This window comes from Mobula birostris, chromosome 21 (assembly GCF_030028105.1).
Source record: "Mobula birostris isolate sMobBir1 chromosome 21, sMobBir1.hap1, whole genome shotgun sequence".
In the NCBI taxonomy this organism is placed as follows: domain Eukaryota; kingdom Metazoa; phylum Chordata; class Chondrichthyes; order Myliobatiformes; family Myliobatidae; genus Mobula; species Mobula birostris.
In genome coordinates, this window is record NC_092390.1 from 35123882 (window position 1) to 35137769 (window position 13888).

The 13888-nt window shown below is 42.3% G+C and overlaps 1 pseudogene; it reads right to left on the bottom strand.

Moving 5' to 3' along the window:
* Positions 1-10891: 10891 nt before the first annotated feature.
* Positions 10892-12070, bottom strand: LOC140186014 (Y-box-binding protein 1-like; annotated as a pseudogene).
* Positions 12071-13888: the final 1818 nt, after the last annotated feature.

A 13888-nucleotide genomic window follows, 5' to 3' on the forward strand; every position in this document is an offset into this window, starting at 1 on the left:
GGTTTGATGATCGTGTTGCCAATCTTTTTTTTCTTGCTTTCATGTCTATCTGGAGAAGAAGAATTTTAGAGTTGTATACTTTGATAATAAATTAACCTTTGAATCCTAGAAAGAGATCAATACATGTCACAGAATCATAGAATGGAAATAGGCCTTTTGGTCAACTAAGTCCATCCTGACTGTCTTACATCACTTACATCAATCCCATTATATTCATCCTCCTTTTCTAACAAACTCCTCTTTATCCCAGATTCTACCACCCAGCTGCACACTGAGACAATATACAGCAGGCAATTGGTCTACAAAACTGCATATATTTTGGTATATTGGAGAAAATGAAACCATCCAGAGGAAACCCTGAAAGTTCACGCCGATAATATGCAAATCCCACCCAGACCGCACAACAGGGAATTAACAATGAATAAAGGGAAACACAATAGCTGCTATCTACCTGGACTCTCTTGACCTTCACAAAAGACCCCTGGAGAAGAGTCGTGAAACTTTGAGTTGGATTGAGAACTGGATGGCAGACATGAGCTTATAGATGGATTTTGATTGGTTTTGAGCCAGTCAGAAAGTGACAAAGTTGCCTCAAACTTAGTGTTGTTTCATGAGTGGGAACACATTTGCATTGCTCGTGAATTCAGTAATGTGCATTTCAATTAAAGACAGAGTTAGTCATTCAAAGCCAATGGAAGGACTGTCTATCCAATAATAGCTTAGGGACTCATCGTGAAAATGAAATACGTGTTGTTTCATGTAGGCTAGTTTAGTTGAAAGAAAAACTATCTAGTTATTTATGTCAGTAACATAACATTCCGGTACATTGATAAAAAAAATGTCAAGTGCAATCTAAATTGCTCTGTAAGTACAATGTGTAGTATGAGGTAAGTAGATAAATGGAAGAAAACTCCGGTTAATTATAATACTAAGTTCAACTTCTTTTATTTATTAAGCAACCCTGTTGCTCTATGTGACAGTATAATCACACCATGTTGGTGTATTTGTGATGTAAGATATTTTCCATCTGATCCATTAATTAATGAGGCTTTACTTAAATGCTGGCAAATTGCTGTCCACCACCATTCATACTCTGTGACTCAGAGATGCTGCTGGGTTATTTAGACTGTAGTTGTGACAAAAGCACAGATTTCATTCTCTGTCAAATTGGCACAATTACTAAAAGCAAATTTCACCTTCGATAGAGACATGCAGCTGGCAGCATGGGATTCTTCTCAATCCATTCCTTACGAATCCACCCACCCACTCCACAAACACACACAGAGACTATATCATACATATTTAATTACTTAAAGATAAGATAAAAATTTATCTGTCACATGTACATCAAAATATACAGTGAAATGCGTCATTTGCGACAAATCAAATCAGTAAGTATTGTGCTGAGCAGCCCGCAAGTAGGAGACAGGCAGCTACTCACCATTAGGTGGGCCTTGGAGGAATGGAGACATTGGCCAATGGGATACACTGAGACCTTCCTGATCTGGCGTGGCCAGCAGAACCTCATATCCATACAACAGACCTGCCAACTTCACCTATGTCAGGCTTGCTGTGCTTCCTTCTTCGAGCAATTCAGCATCTCCTAGGAGCCCAGCTGCAAGAACACTAAGGCTGACAACAGGTTGATGCAATTAAAATGGACACTGACCCTCAGCCCATCATTCCATCCTCACAGATCCTCGGCCCAGTTGTCTGGGTCTTGGGAATCAGATTCGCCAAGCCCTACAGCAGGAGCTGCTGTAGCTGACGCACCTGACAACTGCATGTACGTGCCGGGGGCTGAGTGCTCTGAAGCACTCCAGTGGGCCCACGTCTTACCCCCACCCCCCAGCCATCCAGGCACAAGATGGACCCTGGATTTCCTGCAACACTGCTTCTGGTGCCCCCCATGATCGCAGACGTACGTCCGTTTGTCACTGCCTACCTGAGAGGTCTTGGTTGCCACCCCCAATTCCTCCATCCAGCAGCTCTCTGGACTCCTGTAGTCCCTACCGCTTCCCTGATGTCCGCTGACCCACATCACCATGGATTCCATCACAGGGTTGCCACCTTCCAGTGGGGCCATGGTGGTCATGACAGTGGAGGACCAATTCTCCATTGCCCTCCCCACACTTCTCCAACATGTAGTTCTCCTCCGTGGTTTCCTTCAGGACATTGTGTTGGGCCAGATCCACAACTCGTCTCCTGCTTCTGGAAAGCCTTCCGCTCCCTCCTTCACACCCCAGTGAGATTGTCCTCTGCCCATCATCTGCAGACTTACTGGTCAGTCAGAAAGAGCAAATCAGCAAGTGGAGAAGTTTCTGCAATGCTTTTCTGCCACTTCTCCATCCACGTGGAAGAGCTAGTTGTTCTGGGCTGAACTATCCCACAATCTACACACCTCCTCTGCCACAGGTGTGTACCCTTTGAAATGCTTCATGGCCACCAGCCCTTGTCCCTTGTTGTTCACCATGGAGGAGCCGACGGTGGAGTTCCTGTATGCCAGGGTCATGGTTTGCTGATGCCACAGTGCTTGGAAGAGGGCATGGAGGGCCATCCTAGCTGCTAACTGCGCCTACAGCAACTGGGCCAACCGCTGTCCGTGCCCAGCTACACTGCTGTGGCCTGGGGACCATGTCTCACTGTCCACTGAGATTTGCCCCTGTGCACTGACACCTGCAAGCTCATGCCTTCATTCATTGGTCCCTCAGGATCACACCTACCTTCCACGTGTACTGCTCCAATCCCACTGTCCATTGACCACTCAACCCACCCGAGCACGAATCTTTGGAGCCTAGGATGATGGAAGGTGATCTAGTCTACACTCTTCGCCAGTTGATAGATTTATGTCATTGAGGACAGGGTGTGCAGTAGCCTGCTGACTGGGAAGAGTATGGGTTGGGGGAGAGGTCCTGGTTACCATCCTGTTTCATCGTTCATTGACCCATTTGGATCGTCCTGAGCCTTCAGTTGCCCACCAAGGGGGATTGGAGGTGTGGGTAGGGTTCATATCCTATCAGATCTGCATAGGCAGGTGCCTCCCAGTCTCCATTCAACTAGCAGGAGTCACCTGCCACTTGTTTCCAACTCATCCCTGCAGACTATTTAAACCCAGCTTTCATCCACAATCCTTGGTTTTTAAGGCCATAAGATATAGCAGCAGATTTATACATTCCGGCCCATTGAGTCTGCTCCACCATTTCATCATGGCTGATCTATATCCTTCTCAATCACATTCTCCTGCTTTTTCCCCATAACCTTCCACTCCCTGACAAATCAAGGACCTATCACCCTCCACCTGAAGTACACACAAAAACCTGGCATCCACAACAGCCTGTGACAACGAATTCCACAGATTCATCACCCCCTGTCTAAAGAAATTCCTCCTCATCTCCATTCAAAATGGATGTCCCTCTATTCTGAGGTTGTACCCTCTGCTCCTTGGCTTCCTCACTACAGGAAACAGCCTCTCCACATCCAGTCTATTGAGGCCTTTCAAGATCTGATAGATTTTAATAAGATCCCCCCTCATTCTTCCAAATTCCGTGTGAGTAAAGGCCCAGAGCCATCAATCGATCCTCATATGATAAGCCTTTCATTCCTGGAATCATTCGTGAAACTCCTCTGCACACTCTCCAATGTCAGCATATCCTTTCTTAATTAAGAGGCACAGAACTTCTCACAATACTCCAAGAGCGGCCTCACCAGTGCCTTATAAGGCCTCAACACCATTGACATAAATAAAAGTGGCCTCAACGCCAACTCCTGCAGAACACCACGAGTCACTGCTAGTCAGAAAAGGCCCCCTTTGTTCTCACTCTTTGCCTCCTGCCAATCAACCAATTCTCTATCCATGCTAGTACCTTTCCTGTAATACCATGGGCTCTTGTTAAGCAACCTCATGTACAACACATTATCAAAGGATTTTTGACAATCCAAGTACACAACGTCGACGGATTCTCCTATATCGATCCTACTTGTTACTTCCTCAAAGAATTCCAACAGATTTGTCACACAAGATTTTCTCTTAAGGAAACCATGCTATCTTTGGCCAATTTTATCATGTGCCTCCAAATGCCCCAAAACCACATCCTCAGCAATCATCTCCAACATCTTCCCAACCACTGAGGTCAGGGTAAATGGCCTATAAATTCTTTTCTTCTGCCTCCCCCCCTTCTTGAAGAGTGGAGTAATATTTGCATTTTTCCAGTTCTCCGGAGCCATGCTGGAATCTATTGATTCTTGAAAGATCCTTACAGATGTCTCCACAATCTCTTCAGCCACCTCTTTCAGAACCCTGGGGTGTAGACCATCTGATGCAGATGACTCATCTATTTTCAAACCTTTCAGCTTCCCAAGAACCTTCTCCCTGGTAATAACAACTACACTCACTTCTGACCCCTAACACTCTCAAACTTCTGGATGTGAAGACTGATACAAAATACTTATTCAGTTTGTCCACCATTTTCTTGTCCCCCCATCTCTACCTCTCTGGTGTCATTTTCCTGTGGTCCAATATCTATTCCCACCTCTCTTTTATTCTATGTAACTGAAAAAAACATTTGATATACACTTTAATATTATTGGCTAGCTTACCTTCATATTTCATCTTTTCCCCCCTTATGGTTTATTTAGTTGCTTTCTGGTTGTTTTTAAAGTATTCTCAATACTCTAACTTCCCATTAATTTTTGCTCGATTATATGCCCTCTCTTGTGGTTTTTTGTTGCCTTCGACTGACTTTGTCAGCCTCGACTGCATCATCCTGTCCTTAGACTACTTCTTCTTTGGGATATATCTATCCTGTGCCTTCTGAATTGCTCCCAGCAACTCCAGACATTTCTGCTCTGCCATCGTCTCTACTTAATGTCCCCTTCCAATCAAATCTGGCCACAGTCTCTTTCTTACCTCTGTAATTCCCTTTACTCCTCTGTAAAACTGATACATCTGACTTCAGCTTATCCCTCTGAAATTGAAGGGTGAACTCTATCATATTATGATCACTGTCTTTGGTGTTCTTTTGTCTTAAGTTCCCTAATTAAATCTAGTTCATTACATAACACTCAATCTAGAATAGCTGATCCCCCAGTAGGCTCAACCACAAGCTGCTCAAAAAACCAATCTTGAAGGCATTCTACAAATTCTGTCTCTTGGAATCCAGCACCAACCTAATTTTCACAATCTACTTGCTTATTTAATTCTCTGATGACTATATTACCAATATTACATGCCTTTTCAATCTCCCAACGTAATTTGTAGCCGACATCCTGTCTACTGTTCAAAGGTCTTTACATAATCAGAGTTTTTTTTTAACCCTTGCTGTTTCTTAACTCTACCCACAAGGATTCTATATCTTCCTACCCGATGTTCCCTTTTCCTAAGGATTTGATTTCTTTTTTTGCCAGCAGAGCCAAGTTATCCCCTCTGCCTACCTGTCTGTCCTTTCAATACAACATGTGTCCTTGGATGTTAACCTCCCAACTATAATCTTTTTTCAGCCATGTCTCAGTGATGCCCACAACCTCACACTTACCAATCTCTAATTGTGCTACAAGATCATCCACTGTATTCTGTATACTGCATGCATTGAAACATAACACCTTAATTCCTGTATCTGTCACCCTTTCTGATTTTGTCCCCATTTTACAATGCAACATACCACTGAAAGCAATTTTGCCCTATCATCTGACCGTCCTTTCTAGAAGTCTCACTAAACACTGCCTCTGCTTGTAAACCAACAGGCCTATCCAGAGCCCTATCACCCCCGTTCCCATCCCCCCTGCCAAATTAGTTTAAACCCTCCCCAACAGTTCTAGCAAAGCTGCCTGCAGCGATGTTGCTCCCCCTTGGTTTCAGGTGTTACATGTCCCTTTTGTACATGTCCTACCTTCCCCAGAAGAATTACCCAGAAATCTGGAACCCTGTATCTTGCACTAGTTTCTCAGCCACACATTCATCTGCCAAGTCATGCTATTCTTACTCTCACTGGCGTGTGACACAGGCAGCAATCCGAAGATTACAATCCTGGAGGTCCTTCTTTTTAGCTTTCTCGCTAAATTCTCTCCTCAGAACTTATTTCCTTTTCCTACCTGTGTCATTAGCGTCGATATGGACCAAGACTTCTGGGTGCTCACTCTCTCCCTTTAGAATGTGACGGGCCTGATCAAAGACAACCCTGACCCTGGCACCTGGGTGCCAACATACCATTCGGGTATCTCTATTGTGTCCACGGAATCTCGTTTCTACTCGTCTAACTATGGAAACCGCTATAAATACTGATCACCTCTTCTTCCCCATCACTTCTGAGCCACACCACCAGACTCAGTGCCAGAGACCCAGTCGCTGCGGTTCCCCCACCCTCCCCCAGGTAGGTTCCACCCCCCCAACAGTATACTAAACAGAATACTTACTATTGTTGGGAATGGGCACAGGGGAACTCTGTATTCTTAAGGACCCTCATCACCCAGGACATGCCCTCTTCTCATTGTTACTGTCAGGAAGGAGATACAGAAGCCTAAAGGCACACACTCAGCGATTCAGGGACAGCTTCTTCCCCTCTGCCATTGGATTCCTAAATGGACAATGAACCCATGAACACTACCGGACATTCTTTTTTATTACTTCTGTTTTTGCACTACTTTAATTTAACTATTTAATATACATATATGTACAGTGTAATTGATTTACTTACTTATTTTTTCTATATTATCATGTATTACATTGTTCTGCTAATGCTAAGTTAACAAATTTCACGATAAATGCCAGTGATATTAATCCTGATTCTGATCCTGAAGCTGTATCCATTATCCCTGTCCTGACAGTCTCACATTTACCTTCGTCCTGTCACTTAGGAGTGACGACCTCCTTGTAGCTCCTATCAATCATCTCCTTAGTTTTCTGTGGGAGCCGTCGAACCTCCCAGCCTCACTCATTTGCTCCTAGCCTTCAGTTACCTTGTTGTGTTAAATAATCTACTCTCTCTTGCTTTGTGGATCGTTATTGAATGTTGTTTTGCAGTTTATTGGTAAAATATCATTTACGGCTAAATCAATTTTGCTGTTATGCTTTTGTTCAAGCTTGCTCTACATTTCCTGAGAGTGGATAAATTATTGACTGATTGTTTCTATGAATCCATCACCAAATGAAGCAGTTAAGCTGTTCACTGAACAAATCACTAAGTCAATGTATTATGGGATGCATCAAATTGCACCTGTCATACACTTAACCTTTTGTGCTTTATCTAATCCTTTGTCATCCAGGGAGATTAGACTGCTGTATCTTTACTCGTTGTGGATTTATACCTTGGCATGCTTTTCATTTTTGGAATATATGTTTCACTGACATGGGAAGTGTTGTGTATTTGATATTTCAGTAATATTTGAGTAACATGGTAAATACATTGTTTGATAAAGCACTCTTGTTTATTTAAATAATTAATTATGGGTTATATGTAAAAGTGCATGATTGGCCTACGTAATCATGCCAACACACCATACGTGTGTGCGTTGCTAAAGTAACAAATGAAACCAAGACACATGTTCTGTATGGTCTGTGTTTTCCTTTTTTCTTTCAATTAGTTTTATGTTTTGGAGTTACAAAATATAGCAGTGGCAATGAGGGAGTTTTAAATGAATGCAAGACAATTACCTACCTGTTGAAGCACAGCAAGATGTTTGAGTTTCAAAAAAGCACAGAGAGATGTTTGAGTTTAAAAAAAATCACAGCACAGGATTCTTCGGGAAGGCATACGGCCCATCACGTTAAAAAAAAGTGGAAAGCAGACTATTTCATGGGTTCATAAACAGTGAATACCGGGTCATAACAGTCATTTAAAAAAGCAAAAATGGCTGTCTACATCAGAAAGATAACCACGTTTGATTATGCAACAGATAACTGCTCATGTATACTGAGTGAATTCAGCAGGTATTTTGAAGCAAATGAAATAACCAATGAGAAGAGAGTGCCAGTTTTGCTACGCGCATTGAGTTTAAAGGCATACGGTTTGCTTAGAAATTTAACTGTTCCAACCAAACCAGCTGAAATGAGCTTTGCTGAAGTTGTGAAAGTAATGCAGGAACATTTAGAATCAAAACCATTACTGATAGAAGAATGCATTAGTTTCAATAAGCTGAATCAAAAGGAAGGGGAGTCCATTTCAGCTTATGTGGCTGAAGTTAAGAGATTGCTTGAACTTTGCCAGTTTAGTAATAGGCCTAGTGATGCAATGAGAGATTACTTAGATTGTGGAATCTTACAAGAAAGTGTTCAAAAATGGCTCCTAAGTGAAATCACTGTTTCACAGGAAACCATGGACAGAGATGCAACTGAGTTGCAGTCAGGAATGAACATGAGCATGAAGAAAATTGCATCTTCTAAACAGAAACTGACCCGGCCAAATAAATTGTGTTACTGCTATGGCAGGGGCTCATATACATCACAATAATGCAAAACTTACAGAAAATGCAACAAAGTAAGACGCATACAACCAGCATGTCAGGCAAACAAAAATAAATGGATTGCACAGGGTAGAGAAAAAGATTAAAAATCAAGTTACAGTTTCAAAAAGACCACTATCTACATGTTGTTGATGAAAATTAAATAATGATGAGAGTTACACTGAGTAGCCTTGAGATTTACAATATGAAAACTAACATGAGGCAAGCAATATGGCTTTAAGAAGAAATCAATAGCAAATTACTTAAAATGGAATTAGCACAGCTGGCTCAGCTATTTCAGTCATTCCCCAAAATGAGTTAGAATGGCATTTGAAAGAGACTAAACTGAAGCCTGCAGATATCTAACCAAGAACTTATACAGGAGAAAAGATAACTCCTGTTAAAACATAATTTGTAGCATTGAAATTCAGCAACTGACAAGCCAAATTGGGCTTGTGTGTGGTAAGAAACAGAAGGGTCAGTATTGTGGGGTCATGATTGGTCCCCTATCCAATAGGGGACCTGGTTCCTTATACCATCCATGATTAAGTAGCCAGTGAGCTAGATCGCATGGAGGCTGAAGGAATTCTTTTCAAAGTTGAGTGGAACCCATGGGCAATGTCAGTGCTCCCAGTAGCCAAGAAGAATGGGTCTATCAGGACCTGTGGTGGTTTTAAGTTCAACATCAACCCAGCCCAGGATGGAGGACATCTTTGCAAATCTTTTTGGAGGGAAACACTTCAGCAAAATCCACTTACCTACAGATGGCAGTGGAAGCAGAGTCCAAAGTGTTTCTCACCAGACCTGGCTCCATCTCTTGAACTCATTACTACTGAAGGTGAAGAAATGGCAATGGGCAAAGCAGTGTGAGTGATGGGCCTTCCAAGAGATAAGAGAACTGGTGACGTTAGACACTGTACTCACACATTATGATCCACACTATCCAGTGAAACTTGTCTGTGATACCTTGCTCATGGTATAGGTGTAGTCAAGTCACATGTTATAAGTGATGGAGGTGAAATCCCCATAGCCTTTGCATCATGTTTCCTTACCGCTGCAGAAAAAAAATTCTACAGATTGATTAAGAGGCCTTGAGTCTGGTTTGGGGTGTAAAATGTTTCAACCAGTACTTACGTGGCAGAAGGTTTACCCTCGATATTGATTATCATCTACTAGTGTCCATTTCCACAGAGGGGTGTTCCACTAAGAACAGCAGCACGAGTGCAGAGATGGGCTCTGCTTCTTGGAGGACATAAGTATAAGATCGAATTCAATGGGACAACTAATCATGGAAATGCTGATGGATTGTCCCATTTACCCTTGGAAAAGGAAAAACCTGCAAAATTTACAAAAGAGGACACTCCTTTTGATGTATTTTCCCTAATGCAAACTGAAAATCTCCCTTTTATGTCAGAGATTATCCAAAGGGGCAGGACAGAGATACATCTCTAGCAAAGGATGTGTAAAGTGCTCCTTACCACCACGAACCTTCAGGTCACCCTTGGGCAAGGTATAGCCACTGCTTAGCCCCCGGATCAGGGTCATGCGAGGCCCCATGGGAGCAGGTGGCAGATGGTTGTTTGAGCCGCTGGTGCATATCACAAGTCCTGGTACCAAGCAGACAATCTCTGAAGAGTGACAATAATGGATGGTGCAAAGACACTGCCTAGAAGAAAGCAGAGGCAAACCACTACTGTAGAGAAATTTGCCAGGACGACTAATCATGGTCGTGGATAGATCATGATCACTTTCTTCATATGATATGGCACATAATGATCATGATAATAACTAAAACCGAACTGAACACACACGTACAGATCAATACGTGCCTAATAGCGCATGCTCAATACGATGTATTAGTACAACATAAAGTAGTCCTATATTATACAGTAGGTTATATGGTACACTCCTCTCCTTTTATTTTAATAGTGTATCAACTGTTGTTTTTTACTGGGGGCACTATCTAAACAATATGTGTACCCTTAACATACAAATGCTTACCAATTATTTACTTAGTAAATAATATCAATTTATAATAAGGTAATGTAATAGTAATAATTATAATAATTATAACTCAAGTCTCTGGAAGGGGTCTTCTCTGCTTCTCCGGGTAATGTCTGTCCATAACTTGTTAGTTTTACTACAGATTTCCATATAAAACTCATGAAAGTTGACCTTTGAGCATAGGGAGTTCCCATGGTCTGTTTCAAAGGTGACTTGCCACCAACAAAAGAAGTGGTTGGTGATCTGCTGTCTCTGCTAGTTATTCAAAAATCGGGGCAATCTAATGACTCACAGAAAGATCAGTACAAGTGTGAAAATACAACAATAGAAACCTTACAGTCTGTTGCTGGAATTCGCTTCTGTTTCGATGCTGTTTCCCAACTTTGTGCAAAACAAGGCACATTGGCTGAGGATTCAAAATATGTACGTGCAAAAGAAGCTTTCCTGCAGAGGATTAAGTGTATGATTCTCAATGGAGGAAATGATTAGTTCAATATTTACCTTGTGCGAAAACTGTTCTGTTTGAATGGAATTGATTTTGTCCTCTGTTAGGTTTACTTTCTCCCCCAGCAACCTGGTTTTCATTTATTTCACCACCCTCAGCAATTTCTCCCTGAGGCTGGTTGCTATATTGTGGGCGGCGACCATTAGTGACGATGAACAAAGTAAGGTGAGTAACGCTGTCTTCTGTAAGGAGGGCGATGTTGCTGATATTGATAATCTTGGTTTTCTTCATCTGTTGCTGTCTCTACTCAATCTCCTTTCTCTCCACCACCAATGTTCTGTTGGTAATTACGTGGTGGACCTTGGCGGCAAGGGTTGTAGTGACGATAACGGTTTCTGTCCGCGGCATATCGGCTTCCTTGGATTGGAACTCCTCCGGAACCAGTTATGTTTGCTGCTTCTGCACCCTTTTCGCCTTCCACTACGTCGAACTCCACAGTTTCACCGTCTCCAACACTGTGGAGGTATTTCCATGGGTTATTCCTTTTTATAGCAATCTGATGTACAAACACATCTTCCTTTGTATCATTCTTGTTGATGAATCGGTATCCATTTCGTGCATTGAACCACTTTACTGTTCCAAGAACCTTTGTTGTGAAGACTTTCTTCTCCCCGGGGATTTGGGTTTGTCTGGCTGTTGCCGCTGCTGTTTGGATTGCTGCTCCGTCTCAGCCTCACTAATGGTGTTGACAGGCTGTGTGAGGTGGTTGCGGCTCGGGCTGGTCCGAGGTGGGGGCTCCTGAGCTCTCTCTGCTTCTTTCTTCTCTCTATTATAATTCCTTTCCACTTTTTCTGTCCCCAGTTGCAGAAAAAGCTCTGCATTTTGTATTCCTTCCTTGTATTGTTGATCTAGTTTCTTCATCCTTTTCTGATACTCCTGCAAAGTGCCTTCCTGTAACTGCTGTAGCTGTCTTTTGAGAGATGTCAATTTCTCTTGATACATCTGCTCTTATACTTCCAGGTAGTCTTCATCATCCTGCTTATTGGCAATATCTGTCTCCCCTGCATCCTCTGCATCTTCATCTGAGTCACGGCCACGAATATTGCGTTCGTCTTCATTGTCGACGCTGTCTAGCTCCTCCCCATCGTTGTAATAGTCAACAATGGGTAAGAGGAGAACTGCAGACATCTTCCCCGCTGAGCTGCCCTCCTTTGTTGACACATCTTGTGCCTTGATGGTGTGCCAATCCAACTGGATTTTCCTGAGCCATTCACATCCCAGCAACGGTGGTCCTCCATTTTTCAGTACTTAGAAGATCAGTTGCTGTGTTTTGTCTCTGTAGGTCATAGTCACTTTAATTTTACCTTTGGGACGCACTTTCTGTCCTGTGTCAGTCTTTAGCAGTGGTTTAGTTCGTTTCAGAGGTATGTGAGAAAATAGTCGTTTGTAGTTGTGTACAGCGATCACCGTTAAAGCTGAGCCTGTGTCCAACTCCATTTTCAGTCTCACACCTGCCACTTGTGGAGTGATCCATATTACTCTTCGATCATCTGTCTCTTTCACGCTGTGAGGTTGCAGACAAGACAATTCACTTTCGTCGGAGTCGTTTTCATCAGAACTGCCTTCTTTCATTTTGTGTACCTTGCTGTATTTTCCTTCCTGGGGTTTCTTGTTTCTCTGTATTTTTCCCTTTTCCTGCTGTTTACTAGCTTTGCATACTCTGCCAGTGTGACCCTGTTTGCCACAGTTTCGGCATCCTTTATCTTTAAATCAACAAACATCAGGGTCATGTGACCTGTTCCCATAACGGTAACATTTCTTTCCTTCATTTCTGTTCAGTGACATTTTATTCATAGCATATTCCAGAGATTTTTGTTGTATCTCTGAAGTACCTCGTGTGGCTGTTTCTAATTATATTGAGATGTTTAGCACTTTCTCTAATGTAAGGTCTTTTTCACACAGGAGCTTCTTCTGTGTTGTTTCACAGTGTATGCCACACACTAACCTGTCCCTCAATGCGTCCGATAGCCCAGCTCCAAATTGACAATGTTCTGATAATTTGTGCAATTCAGCACAATATTCAGAAATGCTTTCATTTTTGGTCTGATTCCGTTTATGGAATTTGAATCTTTCAGCAATGGCCAATGGTTTGGGGTTTAAATGTTGTTGGAGAGTGTCTACTATTTGCTTGAACGTTTTGTCAGCTGGCTTTTCAGGGGTTAACAAATTCCGTAGCACCCCGTATGTTTTTGTGCCCATTACACTAAGGCTACGTCCACACTACGCCGGATAATTTTGAAAACGAAGCTTTTTCTCTTCGTTTTGACCTTCCGTCCACAATGAAACAGCGTTTTCATCTCCCAAAAATGGAGATTTTCAAAAACATTCTCCAAAGTGTTAATTTGAAAACGATTGTTTCGTGTTGTAGTGTGGACAGGGTAAACGGAGAGATTTAAAAATGTTGTCATGACAACACCACAACAACAATGCTTTTTCTGATTCTGCTTGGGACTGTACAAGCACTGCCGGACGGCTGTTCTTGGTTTTTGGTTCTTGATCCTCCAAAATATTCCGCATGGAATTTAAACTGGAGGTGGCGGAGGGTGGGCTTAAGAAGGAGATTTTTGAAGAAGAAAAGCTGCCTTAAATTTAATTGGGTTTGGTTGTGTGACTGTGTTAGGATTAAGGTGATTTCATGCTTTAATTGTGCGGGGGAAAAATGAATTGCTGTACACATCTGACTTGGTAGTTAGTATTTCAAATTGACTTGAGTGCCCTCTTCTGCTCCTAATAGGTTTGGGTTTGATGTGGGATTGGTAGTCTATGTCGAGTTGACCATTTAACATTTTGTAATTGTTGATAATGTTGATCTTGGGTAGAGGACAGCTTCATGTGTGTGTTGTTTACTTTATTGCTTACGTTAATAGCTTGTTTGGAATTAAACATCTCCACTGCTTTGCTGACTTTGTAGTCGTTTGTAACTCGCAGAAACAGCTCGGTTTCATT